Below are 14,189 nucleotides of genomic sequence, written 5' to 3'. Positions count from 1 at the left end.
TCCTTTATCTTGACAGCCATCTCTGGTCTTGTTCTTCTGAGCTTCTGCTTGACCGGAGGACAACCTTCTTTGAGAGGCAAGCGGTGTACCACGATGTCTGTGTCCAGCCCAGGCATGTCCTGATAAGACCAGGCGAAGATGTCAACGTATTCTTGCAGCAATTCAATCAACCCTTTCTTCACATTATCTTCCAAAGCAGCCCCTATTTTGATTTCTCTCTTGGCGTCTTCGGTGCCGAGATTAATCACTTCAACAGACTCTTGATGCAGTTGAATAACCCTTTCTTCCTGTTTTAATAACCTGGTAAGTTCTTCAGGGAGTTCACAGTCTTCATCCCCCTCTTCTTCAGCTTGAAAGATTGGATTTTCAAAGTCGAAGCGAGCCATAGCAGAACCGTTATCAATAGGATCCGGTGTTGTGCATCTGCATGAGTGATGGTATGTGCTTATGAGTGTGAACAAGAAGTGAAAACTAAACAAAACATTGCCATTTTTTTTATTTTGAAAAACTGCAAAAATAGAAAGACAGGGAACGAAATATTTGAATGCAAAAATACGTCCTTTATTTATGATAAAAATGCAAGTGTCATATAGATGGGCCCTACAATGAGTCATTACGCCCTGGGCGGAACGTAAGACTTGGATATGCATGAATAAACAAAGAAAATTACTCTTCAAGAAGAGTGACTTGGATAATCTCTTCAGAAGACCAATTGTTGATGACTTCACCCGGGATCCTCGGACGCACCCAGTTGTCGATGTCACAATCACTATCCCCATCTTCTTCGTTGACCGCAGAGACCTCACCGGGAATCACAAAATTAACAGGAACAACATCTGCGAATTCGTCAATAGCATCTTCAAACCGTTCTTCCTCAACCCCTTCCACAAACTCTTGGACAGACAAATCTTCAACCTGGAGGATACCTTTGTCGAGCAAGGCCTGAATACCCTGCTGTAGTTTCAAACAACCTCCACTCTGAGTGGCACAATCCAAACAACCCTTCCCACAACCGGGGAAAACGTCGGCCTTCAACAAGCATCCTTTGACATCCAACAATGGAGTCTTCAATTTCAACACATCCTTAATTGACTTGGCTTCTCCCTCTACCAAATTAACGTTCGCACCACCATGCTGGGGCATAAGATTGTTGACGACATTCGGAGCTGGTGCAAGGTCGATGGCCTTTGAATCTATGAGGTCCTGAACTACGTGCTTAAAAGCTTTGCAGTTCTTAATGTCATGGCCAGGTGCCCCAGAGTGGAAGCTACACCTAGCGTTGGCGTCGTAACCCACCGGAAGTCTACCAACAGGAGGAGCCAGAGTGCGCAATTGCACAAGTTGTAGTTGTTGAAGACTAGAAAGCAACTGAGCGTATGACATTGGAAGAGTGTCGAAACGCCGGTCCATCGTCCTTGGCCTCGGTTGATAAGCGGGTTTGTTACCCGGTTGTTGCTGCTGTTGATACTGAGCTGGTTGACGTTGTGATTGTTGTTATTGTAGTGGTGCTGCAGCTGGAATGGTCACAGCCGCAACATACGGTTGCTGATGATAATTCTGAAAGTTATTCCTCCGGTTATCCCTGTTCTGATAAGAAGATATGGCACTTGCATCCCCTTCTCTCCTCTTCTGTCCCTGAATGAACGGCTTCTTCACCCCTGATGAGGATCCACCTCCACTCTGGATCTTGCATGTCTTTAGGTAATTCTCCATCCTTTCTCCAGTAGAGACCACATCAGCAAAGTTGGAAGCATTGCACCCCACCAGACGCTCCAAGTAAGGTTCAGGCAGCGTATTCATGAACATGTTGGCCATTTCCTTTTCCAACATAGGAGGCTGAACACGGGAAGCTGTATCCCTCCGGCGTTGAGCGTATTCCCGTAAGCACTCATTGCTTTTAAGAGACAGATTCTGAAGTTGAGTTCTGTCCGGAGCCATGTCTGCATTATACTGATACTGTTTCACGAAAGCCTCTGCCAAATCCCTCCAGCAACGGATGTGGGCTCTGTCCAGCCTCATATACCATTCCAAGGATGCCCCAGCTAGACTATCCTGGAAGAAGTACATAAGTAGCTTCTCGTCATCAGAGTATGCAACCATTTTACGGAAATAGGCTTGCACGTGAGTTTTGGGGCAAGAGCTGCCATTGTATTTGTCGAATATCGGGACCTTGAATTTCGGTGGCACCCTCACACCTGGGACCAGCCCCAAGTCAGCAACATCTACTCCCAGAGGATTCTGTCCTTCCACTGCCTTCAACCTCTCTTCCAATCTTCTAAACATGGGGTCCATGCCAAAGTCTTCCTGAAGCAAGGGGAACTGATCATCCTGACCATCCTGAATGGGTTGTTGACCGGAGGTGACATGTAGGATTGGGATAGGCCCCGGTCCATTGGGACCATTAGCCTCTCCAGCTGGAGGATCAGCCAACGTCTCTGGTTGAGTAATAGGGGGATCCTTCTGTACCAACAATCTAAGCTCCTGCTGTCCTTGAGCCACCCCTTGAACCAAATCCATGAATTGATTCATGCGAATCTTCATCTCGGCGAGCTCTGCCTGTAGGCTTTCCATTACTCTCTGTTGATTCCTGCGGGTACCGTATCGGTGAATGCCTGAGTCAGCTATCCTGCTGATGGAACACCAAACAAACTGAGAACATTGTGGCGGTACCTGTTATGCAAGACATGCGGATGACTATGCAAATGCAATGACATGTTTATCAATTCCAAAAGTATTCTACCCCCTTGATTCCAGTCTCACATTTGATAAACAGTGTAAGAAAAAGACTAAGCCGTTGATGAGAACCAAGAAAATTCCGACTAGAATCAAGTAGAAGATATAAACCCCACAGAAATGGATAAACATGTGTTAAATGATATGAATGCAAATGATGTGATGCAACGATGTGAATGCAATGCAGTGGCATGTCAATCAGGATTGCTGTATCTGCTTGAACATCTGTCAGGTTGCACTGTCTGGAGAGAAATTAAGAGCACACCAAACAAAGGTCATGGGATGGATCATGTTATCCTTAATATCAACCACCCATTTTGGCGGATTATGGTTTACACCTTATCAATACCCGAGTTTCATTGATATTAAGGATACCTGATCGGATCAACCATGAATCAAGGGTTTGTCGCAAGTCACGAGCATGGAGTTTAGGTTAAGAACCACCCAAAAGGAGTGTACTAAGGTTTAAACCTGCCAAACATGTTCTACAAAAGGTTCCCATAGTCATAATCCCATCTTTCGGATATTATCAGAGGAACGACTACTCGTATTCCAACAATATTCTCAAGAGAGACTCTTATGAGTGTAGTATCGTGTAACAATCATATCAAATCTTACATTTGAACGACTTTCGCACTACGTCCTACGAATAGGCCAAGATGGGTTAGGTAAACTAAGGTCCTTGGCTTCTTAGGTCTATATTGGAACAAGTAATGTCTAACCACAACTTACTTATGTGACATTATTGATCTCAACATGACCTCCACCAAGTGAATGGGCTTGCAAGTCAACTCGCTAAGGAATACTCCACACAAGTTGACAGGACTATGCCATTCTCCTATCCTAAGTGCACTCGAGTTCGGGTATAGAACTCATCTCACAAAGATCACCAAGCAGCCATAGCCAGCCAACAGATACAACAATGATATGTACACAATGCAATAAGGTAAAGCATGTAAATAAATAACTGTACAAAAGCATAAACACCCAATAAACAAACAAACTACAAAAGCTAGGAGGGACTCGCTTAGGAAAGATGGACCAGCAAGAGGTCAACTTCTTAGGGTCCCCAGCAGAGTCGCCAGCTGTCGCAACCTGAAAAATACAGTGCGCGAAAAAAACAACCGGCGAAAGAAAAAGACAGAAGAGTCGCCACCGTGCGTTATTCATCCCAAAGGAGGGAAAAGGAAACGCTCGAAGTAAACCTGAAAAAAGGAAAGGACAAGACGGGGTCTCGCAACCAAATCTTGGGTTCGTGAGTCGGTTATGCGAAGGGAAGGTATTAGCACCCCTACGCATCCGTAGTACTCTACGGGATCCACTTTTGTAGTTCTTGTCTAAAGGGTGTGGGTTTATCTTGTGTTTATTTACTAAAAAGGTTAAGAGAAATGACTCGCGCGGATGTCGCATCCACTGCATACGTATCTCATCTGAATATGAGAATTAGAGTCTTCGTAGCTCGGCTGACCTATGGGTTAAGGGTTAGTGTGCTCGCTAAGACATCGCGTCTTATGCCTACGTATCTCATCTGGAATGAGAATCAGAGCAAGCCGTAGTTCGGCTAACTACGGGGTTATGGATTGGGTTTTGGACGAACGACGTCACTACGCAATCTACCGGATGCTCGACCTTCGGAGACTTACTCGCCTGTAGTAGAAGGAGTAAACGTGTTGCTTTGGGTTTTAGGGTTTGGGATGCTCGAGGGCAAACGGGCAGTCCTTGACGAAGGAACCGCACTATATGTGGGGATACAAATACAAAACACAAAACATGTATCTCAAAGTAAAATGCCACCAAGGGGCTCAAACATTGCCTCCTATCGAGGTCTTCCAGCTAAGAAAGCGATAAAGTATGAGAAAGGGAAAAAATTACCACACGGATAAAGATCCGAAGCTATAGCAGTTAAAGGGGCAAGAAACCCTGAAATGTCTCCAGCTGGACCGTCAAAGGAAATCAGTCAACACGAATAATCAGAATAAAACTCCAGGGGGTATCCCTGCAAGAGTATGTGAGCCCTCGCGAAAACTCAACAGAAAGGTTAGACAAACAAGGTGAAATCCAGGGAAAACAATGCCATGGCAACGCAAAGACAGGTTAGAGAAACAAAATAGGGTAACCCAGAGTTGCCCCTAAATCAAAATGTAACCACATGAATAATTCCATCAAAATTCACAAAAGGCTCACAAAAAAGGTATCAAATTCACCCATAATACCTCATACATTTAGAGCATTCAAATTAAAGGCATAAAGATGATGGATATAGGGCAAACCTGATTGGAGAGCTTGATTGAAATTGAGTTGCACCCGTGAGGTTTACAAGTTGAGTTCCCTTCAGGGTTTGGAGGCTGCTCTGAACTCTGTTGGCTTTTCTCTCACTATCTTTTTCCTCAGGGTTTTGTTCCAAGGAAACCTCAGAGTGTTTTGCTTCTCTTCCTTCTTTCTCCAGTGAATCTCCCAGTGTAACTCCAAGTGTCACTCCTCTACTGAAACTTCAGTATTTATAGACTGATTTTCGTGGGTAATGGGCTCAAATGAGGGAGACCCAAGTCCAAAATAATTTGTTATATTTTATTTATTTATTTTATTTATTTAATTAATTAATTAAATAATTTTTATTTATTTATTTATTTATTTTTTTGTTTTTTTTTTGTTTGTTTTTTTTGTTTTTTGTTTTGTTTTTTTGTTTTCAGATGACTGTAGAACGGTCTCGTAGGACCTGTCTGTCCTCCGCTGCGACTCTTGCATAAAGCTCATGTTGTCCGCCATTTGTTGATGGATGGTAGAGAGTAGGTCATCTCGCCTCTGCTCTCTAGCCATGTGGTCTTGCCACATCTCCTCTGTAATATAGAAGCCAGGAGTGGTACCTGCAGAAGAAGAAGATGGTGCGATGTGTGGTGGTGAAGGATGATGGGGGGACACATGGGGTATGAGAGATCTCTCTCGCCGATCATATTCATCATCAGTGTCTGGTCCCGCCTCATCAGGAATGTCAGGAGGAAGAGGACCCAAAACAGGTGGAGCATCTAAATCGTAGGTCCAATTCCTCTCATCACGTATATCTGTACGTCTAGTGCAAGGTAGAATAACAGATGGGATGGCTACACCATGAATCATAAGTGTATAACCTCCTTCTCTCCTTGAACGACACAATTTCATGTCTCTCAGAAATTGTAAGTTAATTGTGCGAGGAGGTAAGGGGTCTAGGGTAGCCATCTCATTGTTCAGGTTGAGTGCCCGAGCAATAGACGTAATCAATCCACCGAAAGAAATCGGTCCCGCCTTATTCAGAGTTAAAATCATATGGGCGAGCATAAACAGAACCGAATTAATTCTCCTATTTGTGAGGCTTCCTTGCAAATATAGAAGCTCTCTAGCGTTAACCTTATTTGGATTCTCCCGGCCAAAAATAGTGCATGCCAACAGATATCTAAAAACTCTGATGGTTGGGTTATGGATAGTTGAGGCAAGAACTCCTTCAAAAGAGTTTATGGAAGTGTTTGATAAACACTCCCAGAAGGAAAATACCTCAACAGACCATTCAGAATCCAAAGGGGCCTCACAAATAGCACCTTCCCCATGAGGGATCCCTAACAAGCTGGCTAGTTCATCGGTACTGAATTGGTATTCAACAGCAAACATTCTAAATTTGACAGTACTGACTGTGCTAGCAGTGTTAGGGTTGACAATATAAATTAAGGAACTTAAAAACTCGATTGTCAACCGCTCATAGGTGGGTTCTTTGTTGATAAAGAAATTATGCAAACCTAAGTTGTCTAATAAATGGAAAATGCTATGGTAGATACCTAAAGTATAGAGACAATTTTCGTCAACATACCTTGTCGGGAGGATTTCCCGATTTTGCAAGCGTTCAATGATTTTTCTTTGTCTCTCCCCCGGTTTCCCTCCTCGAAGAATGAATCCGTTGAACTCCATTTGAATGCTCTTGAAAAGTGGATGAAGAAGATGAAGTGGTTGGTGAAAAGGTTGGATTTTTACAAAATCCGGCGGATGAAATCGAAAATGGAAAGTGGATTAATGATTTGTGTGGTATGATGGTTAGGAAAGTATGAGCTTTTTGTGGGTTCAAGGACTTTTTTCCAAGGTGAAAAAATGGGTTTTGGAGGTTGTAAGTTACAAAAATGGTGAAGAAAAGGGGTCTGCCCCGACCATTTACAGACGCTGTGGCGGGCGCCACAGGTCCTATGGCGGGCGCCACAGGTCCTATGGCGGGCGCCACAGGTCCTCTGGCGGGCGCCACAAGGCCAAATCTGGCTGGGCCAGATTTTGGTCATTTGGTTTGGGCTTCTCTTGTCTTTTGGCTTTGAGGGGTCTGGATAGCATTTGTCTTGTGATTCTCCTAGTTTCTTCGACTTGCATAATTTTTATAAAAGTAAAAACGAAAAAATAAAAAGTGAAACTGAAACAAAAACAAAAACAAAAATTAAATATAAATAAATAAATAACTGAAAAATTAAAATGCAAATAAAATAAATATAAAACATATATAGATAAGAATAGAAATACTAATGTATAGTAGTGGTTTATATAATATTCTAAATGCGATAATATAAAATAGATAATGCAAATACGATAAATATATATAAAAGAGAAATAAAATGAAATGGTGAGATCAGGTATTAGGGGTGTCGTCTGCCTGAGTGGATCCACGGAGCACGGCTATCTCCTGCCTGAGCTCTGCGATCTCCTGATATAGACAATCGGCTTCAGTAGCATGGTTGAGATCAGACACTCCTATCTGTAAAGTTAGGTCCGCCACTTCCTGTCTAAGCTCTGCAATCTCTCTACGACACTCAGCAATCTGGGTGCGTATGTCGGGTGTCTGCAATGAATGATTATTAGAGAAAACAATGATTCTAGGAGATGGTGGTGTAGGCGTGTATTCAACAACGGGTGGTGATCTCGGTGCCTCGACGGTCTCTCCCTGGCCCTCTAGAGCATAACTCCAATTCGCTAGATCATGCACACTAGTCATCATAGGGTCTGGCAGTGTGAAATAATGAATAGCCTCACTGTCGACTAACAATCGGAACTGACATGGGTGGAAAGAGGCTCTCCTCATCAATCCTCTGGTCAAACAGAAATCGATGTCCATGGTAGTGTGTCCACAGTAGATCCGAAGATGTGACAGCTTGCGAGACAGACCTAAAGCGACAGCAATCTGTGTGATGATTCCACCAACATGGATGACTCCTTCGGTGGATCTAGAGATACCGCTGAGATTATTCAATAAAAAGTTCCCACATGCTACTGGGCGAGACTGGGATGCGCAAAATAATAGGAAGATCTCCTCTTCATTCAGTAGTGTCTCTGCATCCTGTCTTCCCAAGAAGGAATGTGCTAATATCATCTGAAAATATCTGAAGGCTGGGTTATGTATGACATAAGATAACTGCGTAGATGGATCCTGGCTTCCGCCACCTGATATATCACTCCAAAACTTCTCCTTACCCAGAAAATATCCCATAGGTGTCTCCGGGATAGCATCAGGAGTGGTCTGGAAGCCCAATAAGTCGCCGAACTCTTTCTGGCTGAAGGAGTACTCAACTCCAAAAAGTCTGAAAGCAGCATACCCATCTGGTCCAGAATATGGGTCATAGTCGAATGAACTCAGGAACTCCAAAGTCAGGTTCCTGTATGTGTTATTCAAGTCATCAGCAAATTCGTCCCAGTGAAGTTGGTGGCTAAGGAATCTGATACTCGGCTCGATACCCAGTGCCTCCATACAATGCTGATCAGGGTAACGTGTGGGTGCCATAGGGTGCTGATACAAAGCAATGTAGCGCTCCCTCTGAGCATTATCTATATAGGCAACGTGCATGTCATCAAAATCCTGCATCCTGTAAAAGTTAAGAAGGTGATCCTGAAAATGCAAACCATTCAAATTTTAGTCTTAATGCAAAATAAGATAAAATAAAATAAAAATAAAAATAAAAATAAATAAATGCGAAAAAAAAAGTAAAATGAAAGAAAAACCATGGGTTGCCTCCCACGCAACGCTTGTTTAACGTCATTAGCTTGACGATTAGAATTTATACACTTGTAGTAGTAGGAATCGGTGGATCAATCAGGGTGTGGCTTGAGTAGTATGCTGGAATGTCTCCTCCTTCGTAGAGCTTCAGTCTTTGTCCATTTACAATGAATGGAAGACATGTTTGGTTCTTGATTTCTACGGCTCCTGATCTCAGAATCTTGGATACTTCGAAAGGACCAGTCCATCTTGAACGTAGCTTTCCAGGGAAGAGTCGTAACCTAGTGTTGAAAAGGAGAACAAAATCGCCTACATTGAAGTTTTTCTTTACTATTCTTTTGTCATGATAGGCTTTTGTCCTCTCTTTATATATTTTTGCATTTTCGTAGGTCGACTGCCTAAGTTCTTCTAATTTATGAATGTCTAGGGTACGCTTTTCTCCAGCGGCTAGGTAGTCTAAATTCAAAGTTTTAATGGCCCAATAGGCCTTATGCTCTAACTCGAATGGTAAGTGACAAGATTTTCCATAAACTAGTTGGTAAGGAGTAGTTCCTATAGGGGTTTTGAAAGCGGTTCTATAGGCCCATAATGCTTCTTGAAGCTTCTGAGACCAGTCTCTCCTAGAAATAGAAACAGTTTTCTCTAGGATTTGTTTTATCTCCCTATTAGATACTTCTACTTGGCCACTAGTCTGTGGGTGGTATGGTGTTGCTACTCTATGCCTAACTCCATATTTTCTTAAAAGTTTGTCAAATATTCTCGATATAAAGTGTGATCCTCCATCGCTTATGACTAAATGTGGTGTTCCAAATCTAGGGAATATATAGTTTTTAAATAGTTTGATTACTACCCTAGTGTCGTTTGTGGGTGCAGCTATAGATTCAATCCACTTAGACACATAGTCTACAGCTACTAAGATATACATGTTTCCTAAGGATGGTGGAAAGGGTCCCATGAAATCTATACCCCATACGTCGAAAAGTTCTACTTCCTGAATGTTTCTTAAGGGCATTTCATCTCGTCTTGAAATGTTTCCAGTGCGTTGGCATCTATCACATTTGACAAGGTAAGCATAGACATCACGCCACATGGTAGGCCAGAATAGGCCAGCTTGAAGAATCTTGGCGTATGTCTTAGAGGTGCTCGCATGTCCACCATAAGGTGCAGAATGACAATGCTCGATAATACTATTTACCTCTTCTTCTGGAACGCAACGGCGAAAAATGCCATCTTTACCCCTTTTGAAAAGGAGTGGTTCGTCCCAATAGAAGTTTCTCACATCGTGGAAGAATTTCTTCTTGCGGTGGTAGTCAAGATCAGGGGGTACTATATCAGCAGGTAGGTAATTAACGAAATCTGCATACCAGGGTACTGTTAGACGGTGTGGCTAGTGATCGAGAGGGGGGGTGAATAGATCACCTCTTCTAAATTTAACGGATTTGAAATTTTATCAGAGTTTTCAAAGTTGGCGGAAAAATCAGTCCCGAATCGACTTCCGTCTATTCTGAACCGCTACTAGAAAGCCGGACACACAAGTTTAATTGCTGGATTTTAATGAGAATGACAGAACCAATTCACACCAGAATTATAACTAATTGAATGCACTTATCATTAAAGTCTATTTCCAATGAATAAAATCTAGCTAACCGTTTTATCAAACAGTTGGTGTGTATGTGATCAATGTTAAACAGCAATGAAGTTTGATTAAAGTTTTCTTGCCACTGCTGTCTTGAAAAAGAAGCAATCACCACACACTAACTAAAATTGCGAAAACAGTTTGAAAAACGTAAAGAGGAATAAGGTAAGAGTACGATACGCAGAGATTTGGTAAGGAAGTTCCCCACGTCGTCCTCGCGTGTGGGTACGTCTCCCTCTCAATTTCAAATGAAATTGAGAACTTTGATTATCAATTATTGCCGAATCCGTTGATACAAGGTTATGATACAAAGACAGAATTCTAAACTCTAAGAACCTCTTCTTGTATAAACCTTCACTTGGTCTGAGCACGATCAAGATTTTCCTGCACAAAGTTGCAAACAATTCACCGGTTCCACGACCTGCTTGCGAAATCCCCCGATCTCCAAACGCAACGCTGCGGCTGAATATGTTCTGCAAATGTGACTCCCAAACCCTCAAGAACACTCCAGTTCTTGAAGGACAAACCAGTAGGTTTTTCCTAGAAACCCCCTTCAATCTTCGACTCAGCTAGATCCTCGATCGTTCCACTGCAAACCACAGCTAGATCCTTGATCGTACCACTGAACGTTATCTCGATGCTTCTTTAATCCAAAGAACAAGAATGGTTATGTGTAAATGTTCTTGAAGAAAAGTGATTGAGAAGATGAAGAAGATGAAGCCTCTTTCAGGTTTCTAATTGCTCACAAAACAATTGCTCCAACACTGCTTTTGATCTGTGTTCAATTGTTTTCCCTCAATGAATTCGTGTTTTTGCACTGCTGTTGTAACCTGTCTTTTATATGCTGCAAAACAGTTGCTGTTATACCACAAAACAACTTTATGTATTGATACATAATAGTGTGCATCGATGCATACTGTAGGATATGTGTATTTTTGGTGAAATTGATTATTCATGTATCGATGCAAAAGTCGTGTGTATCGATGCATGTGATTATTACACTAGTATGTATCGATGCCTAATGCGCATGTATTGATACACAGGCTGTTTCAATTGGTCATGTATCGATGCAGGGATCGTGTGTATCGATGCATAGAGTATTTTGTCTTCCATGTATTGATGCATGACTCGTATGCATCGATGCATACTGAACAGAAAGGTTTTGTGATTTATCACATGCTGGATGTATCGATGCAGAGGCTTTATGTATCGATGCATACTGACATAAGATGCATTTTAATTGTTATTTAAAGGTAAGTATCAATGTAATTTTATATATACAGTTATGCAACAATAGAGTGAGATGAAAAACATAATAAAACACACATGTATCATGTAATGCAATGCACAACCAACATTTGGATGATGATCACACAATTTGCTATCATTAAAAATTAATTCAAGGTAAAGAATTCTCTCACAAACTCCCCCTTTTTGATGATGGCAAATTCTTGGCAAGATGTGTGATACTCCCCCTGAGTTTGTGCATATCTGCATTTTCTCCCCCTTTGTCAACATCAAAAAGAGGAAGAGACAAGGTTATCAAGGTAGCATAGTGTAGCAGGACATGGCAAACAATGGATAACAGGCTATCAATCACAAAGAATGAAGCATCAAAGTAAAGAATCATTCACAAAGAATGAAGAATAAGGGCAATAACAATAGAGATAAACAGAATTGGAAAAGCGTTTTAAGGATACGAACGAGTTTAAGAGTTACATAAGCTAAACCATAGTGTTCAACAAAAGAAAAACTAGAGCAATATGAGATGAAATGAGATGAAATGCAGGTGGTTAATTTGGATTGTTGCCACCACAGGACTCCTCATCATGTCTGTCAGGATCTCGGTAGCTTGGCGGAGGCGGAGGAGGAGGCATTGTGTCCGGATTTTGGCCCATGAAGGAGTATTGCCTAAATCGGCTCTGAACTTCAATGCTTCTAAAACTGTCCATAATCCCAGGATTTTCACGGCAGTCATCCATAAAGCCGGACATTTCGTTGTAGAAAACTTGATGCCATTTAACTAAGTCTTGGTGCCAAGCGTGTTGATTGTGATACATCCGTGTATGCTCATCATGCCAGTCCCGATGCTCGTTGTGCCATTCAGATTGTTGAACATGCCAGTATCGTGCTTCTTCATGGCGTTTGTAACACCCTTCTAAAATACCCCAAATATTTAATTAAAATAATAAAAATATCAATCAGAGTAATTATGCCCTGAAGGGTGTCACACAATCATTTCACACCAATCATCAATATATCCTGTCATGCTCATTTATTCAATCAAAATAGGACACTTTTGCATAATTCGCATCGGATACAAAATAACAACATTCCAATCATGTACTACATTACATGTAAAGTTGTTCAACAACCAAAAGAAAACATAGTAAAACATCCCATCCCGATGTTACATCTACCAGAGCATGACCCACTAAGGACTACACTAGACTCCCAGGACTAGCTTCTATTCAATCACTGCTCGTTACCTGAAAACATAGTTGTAAGGGTGAGTCCTTCAATCGATATGATAAGCATTATAAAATATCATGTAATGCTAAGTAATATAACACATATCATTACCCTAATCAGATTACACATATTAAGCAACGGCAATATCAACTCATAATCATCACCATCATCATACTCAAACTCAAAACAACCATAAAACACACGTATAATATTGGAATACATCCATTCATATTATACGCCATACATACATATATTATGCAATGAGACTCCATGCATGCGGTACCGACTACTCGTGAACATATAGTTCAACCTCACCGACCAAATCCAGGTACGGCTACCAAGCTCACTAGTCCCACTCATTTGAGACCTAGTGACTCACATCACTAATTCCTCACCATGGGAATTAGCTACCACCCCAAGGGCTATGCAATGCACGCTAAATCACCTAGCATGCAAACATCAACAACAATCCACAATAACTCATCACTAATTCCTCACCATGGGAATTAGCTACCACCATAAAGGCCACAACATGCATGCTAATCACCTAGCAATGCTACTTCATCAACAACAATTCAAGAATAGATATATGCTCACACTCTAAGCCATAAAACAGTCTATTCACCAATGCACACATAACTGATACATTCACAGCATCACGCATACTATCACACATCAGCAGTATTTTATCACATAAACATATCATATCATGCCAAATAACAACCACAGTATTAGCACACTCTACTAATACCTATACTACTCAAAACAACGGGAAATGATCCCTAATATATCATACATCAGCTGAATTACGTTACTCAGCTGAACAGTGAAAAACTGCACAACAACAACTCAGGAAAACCAAAATTCTGCCCATACGCGTACTGCCTAGTCCCATACGCGTATGGCCCATTTCCACGCCAATTCCATACGCGTATCACCTGTCTCATACGTGTATGCTACGCGTACCACTTCCCCATACGCGTACCAACAGAGACCAAACCACGTTCAAAACCTCATCTTCCTCATCCATACGCGTATTGCCTAGTGCCATACGCGTACCAGACCATCTCATACGCGTATTGCCTAGTGCCATACGCGTATGACCAGAAACCAGATCTCCAGATCTGCTATGGCATTCTCTGCTACGAGATCTATCCAATTCAACCTTCCACAGTCCAATTTACACATTATTCGTTCATATCCCCTAACACAATTCATAACCTATTCGATCTCACAATTTCTACCACTATTGCATCTAATTCCTACGAATTTCCTTCAATTTTAATCCAGATTCGTTCATCCCAAACATTCACAATTTTCAGCACAATTATTCCAATCAGAGGTAAATCAATGGTTTAT

This window comes from Lathyrus oleraceus, chromosome 7 (assembly GCF_024323335.1).
Source record: "Lathyrus oleraceus cultivar Zhongwan6 chromosome 7, CAAS_Psat_ZW6_1.0, whole genome shotgun sequence".
NCBI classification, from domain to species: Eukaryota; Viridiplantae; Streptophyta; class Magnoliopsida; order Fabales; family Fabaceae; genus Lathyrus; species Lathyrus oleraceus.
The sequence above is the reverse complement of the archived record's forward strand: the minus strand, read 5'-3'. Positions refer to the sequence as shown.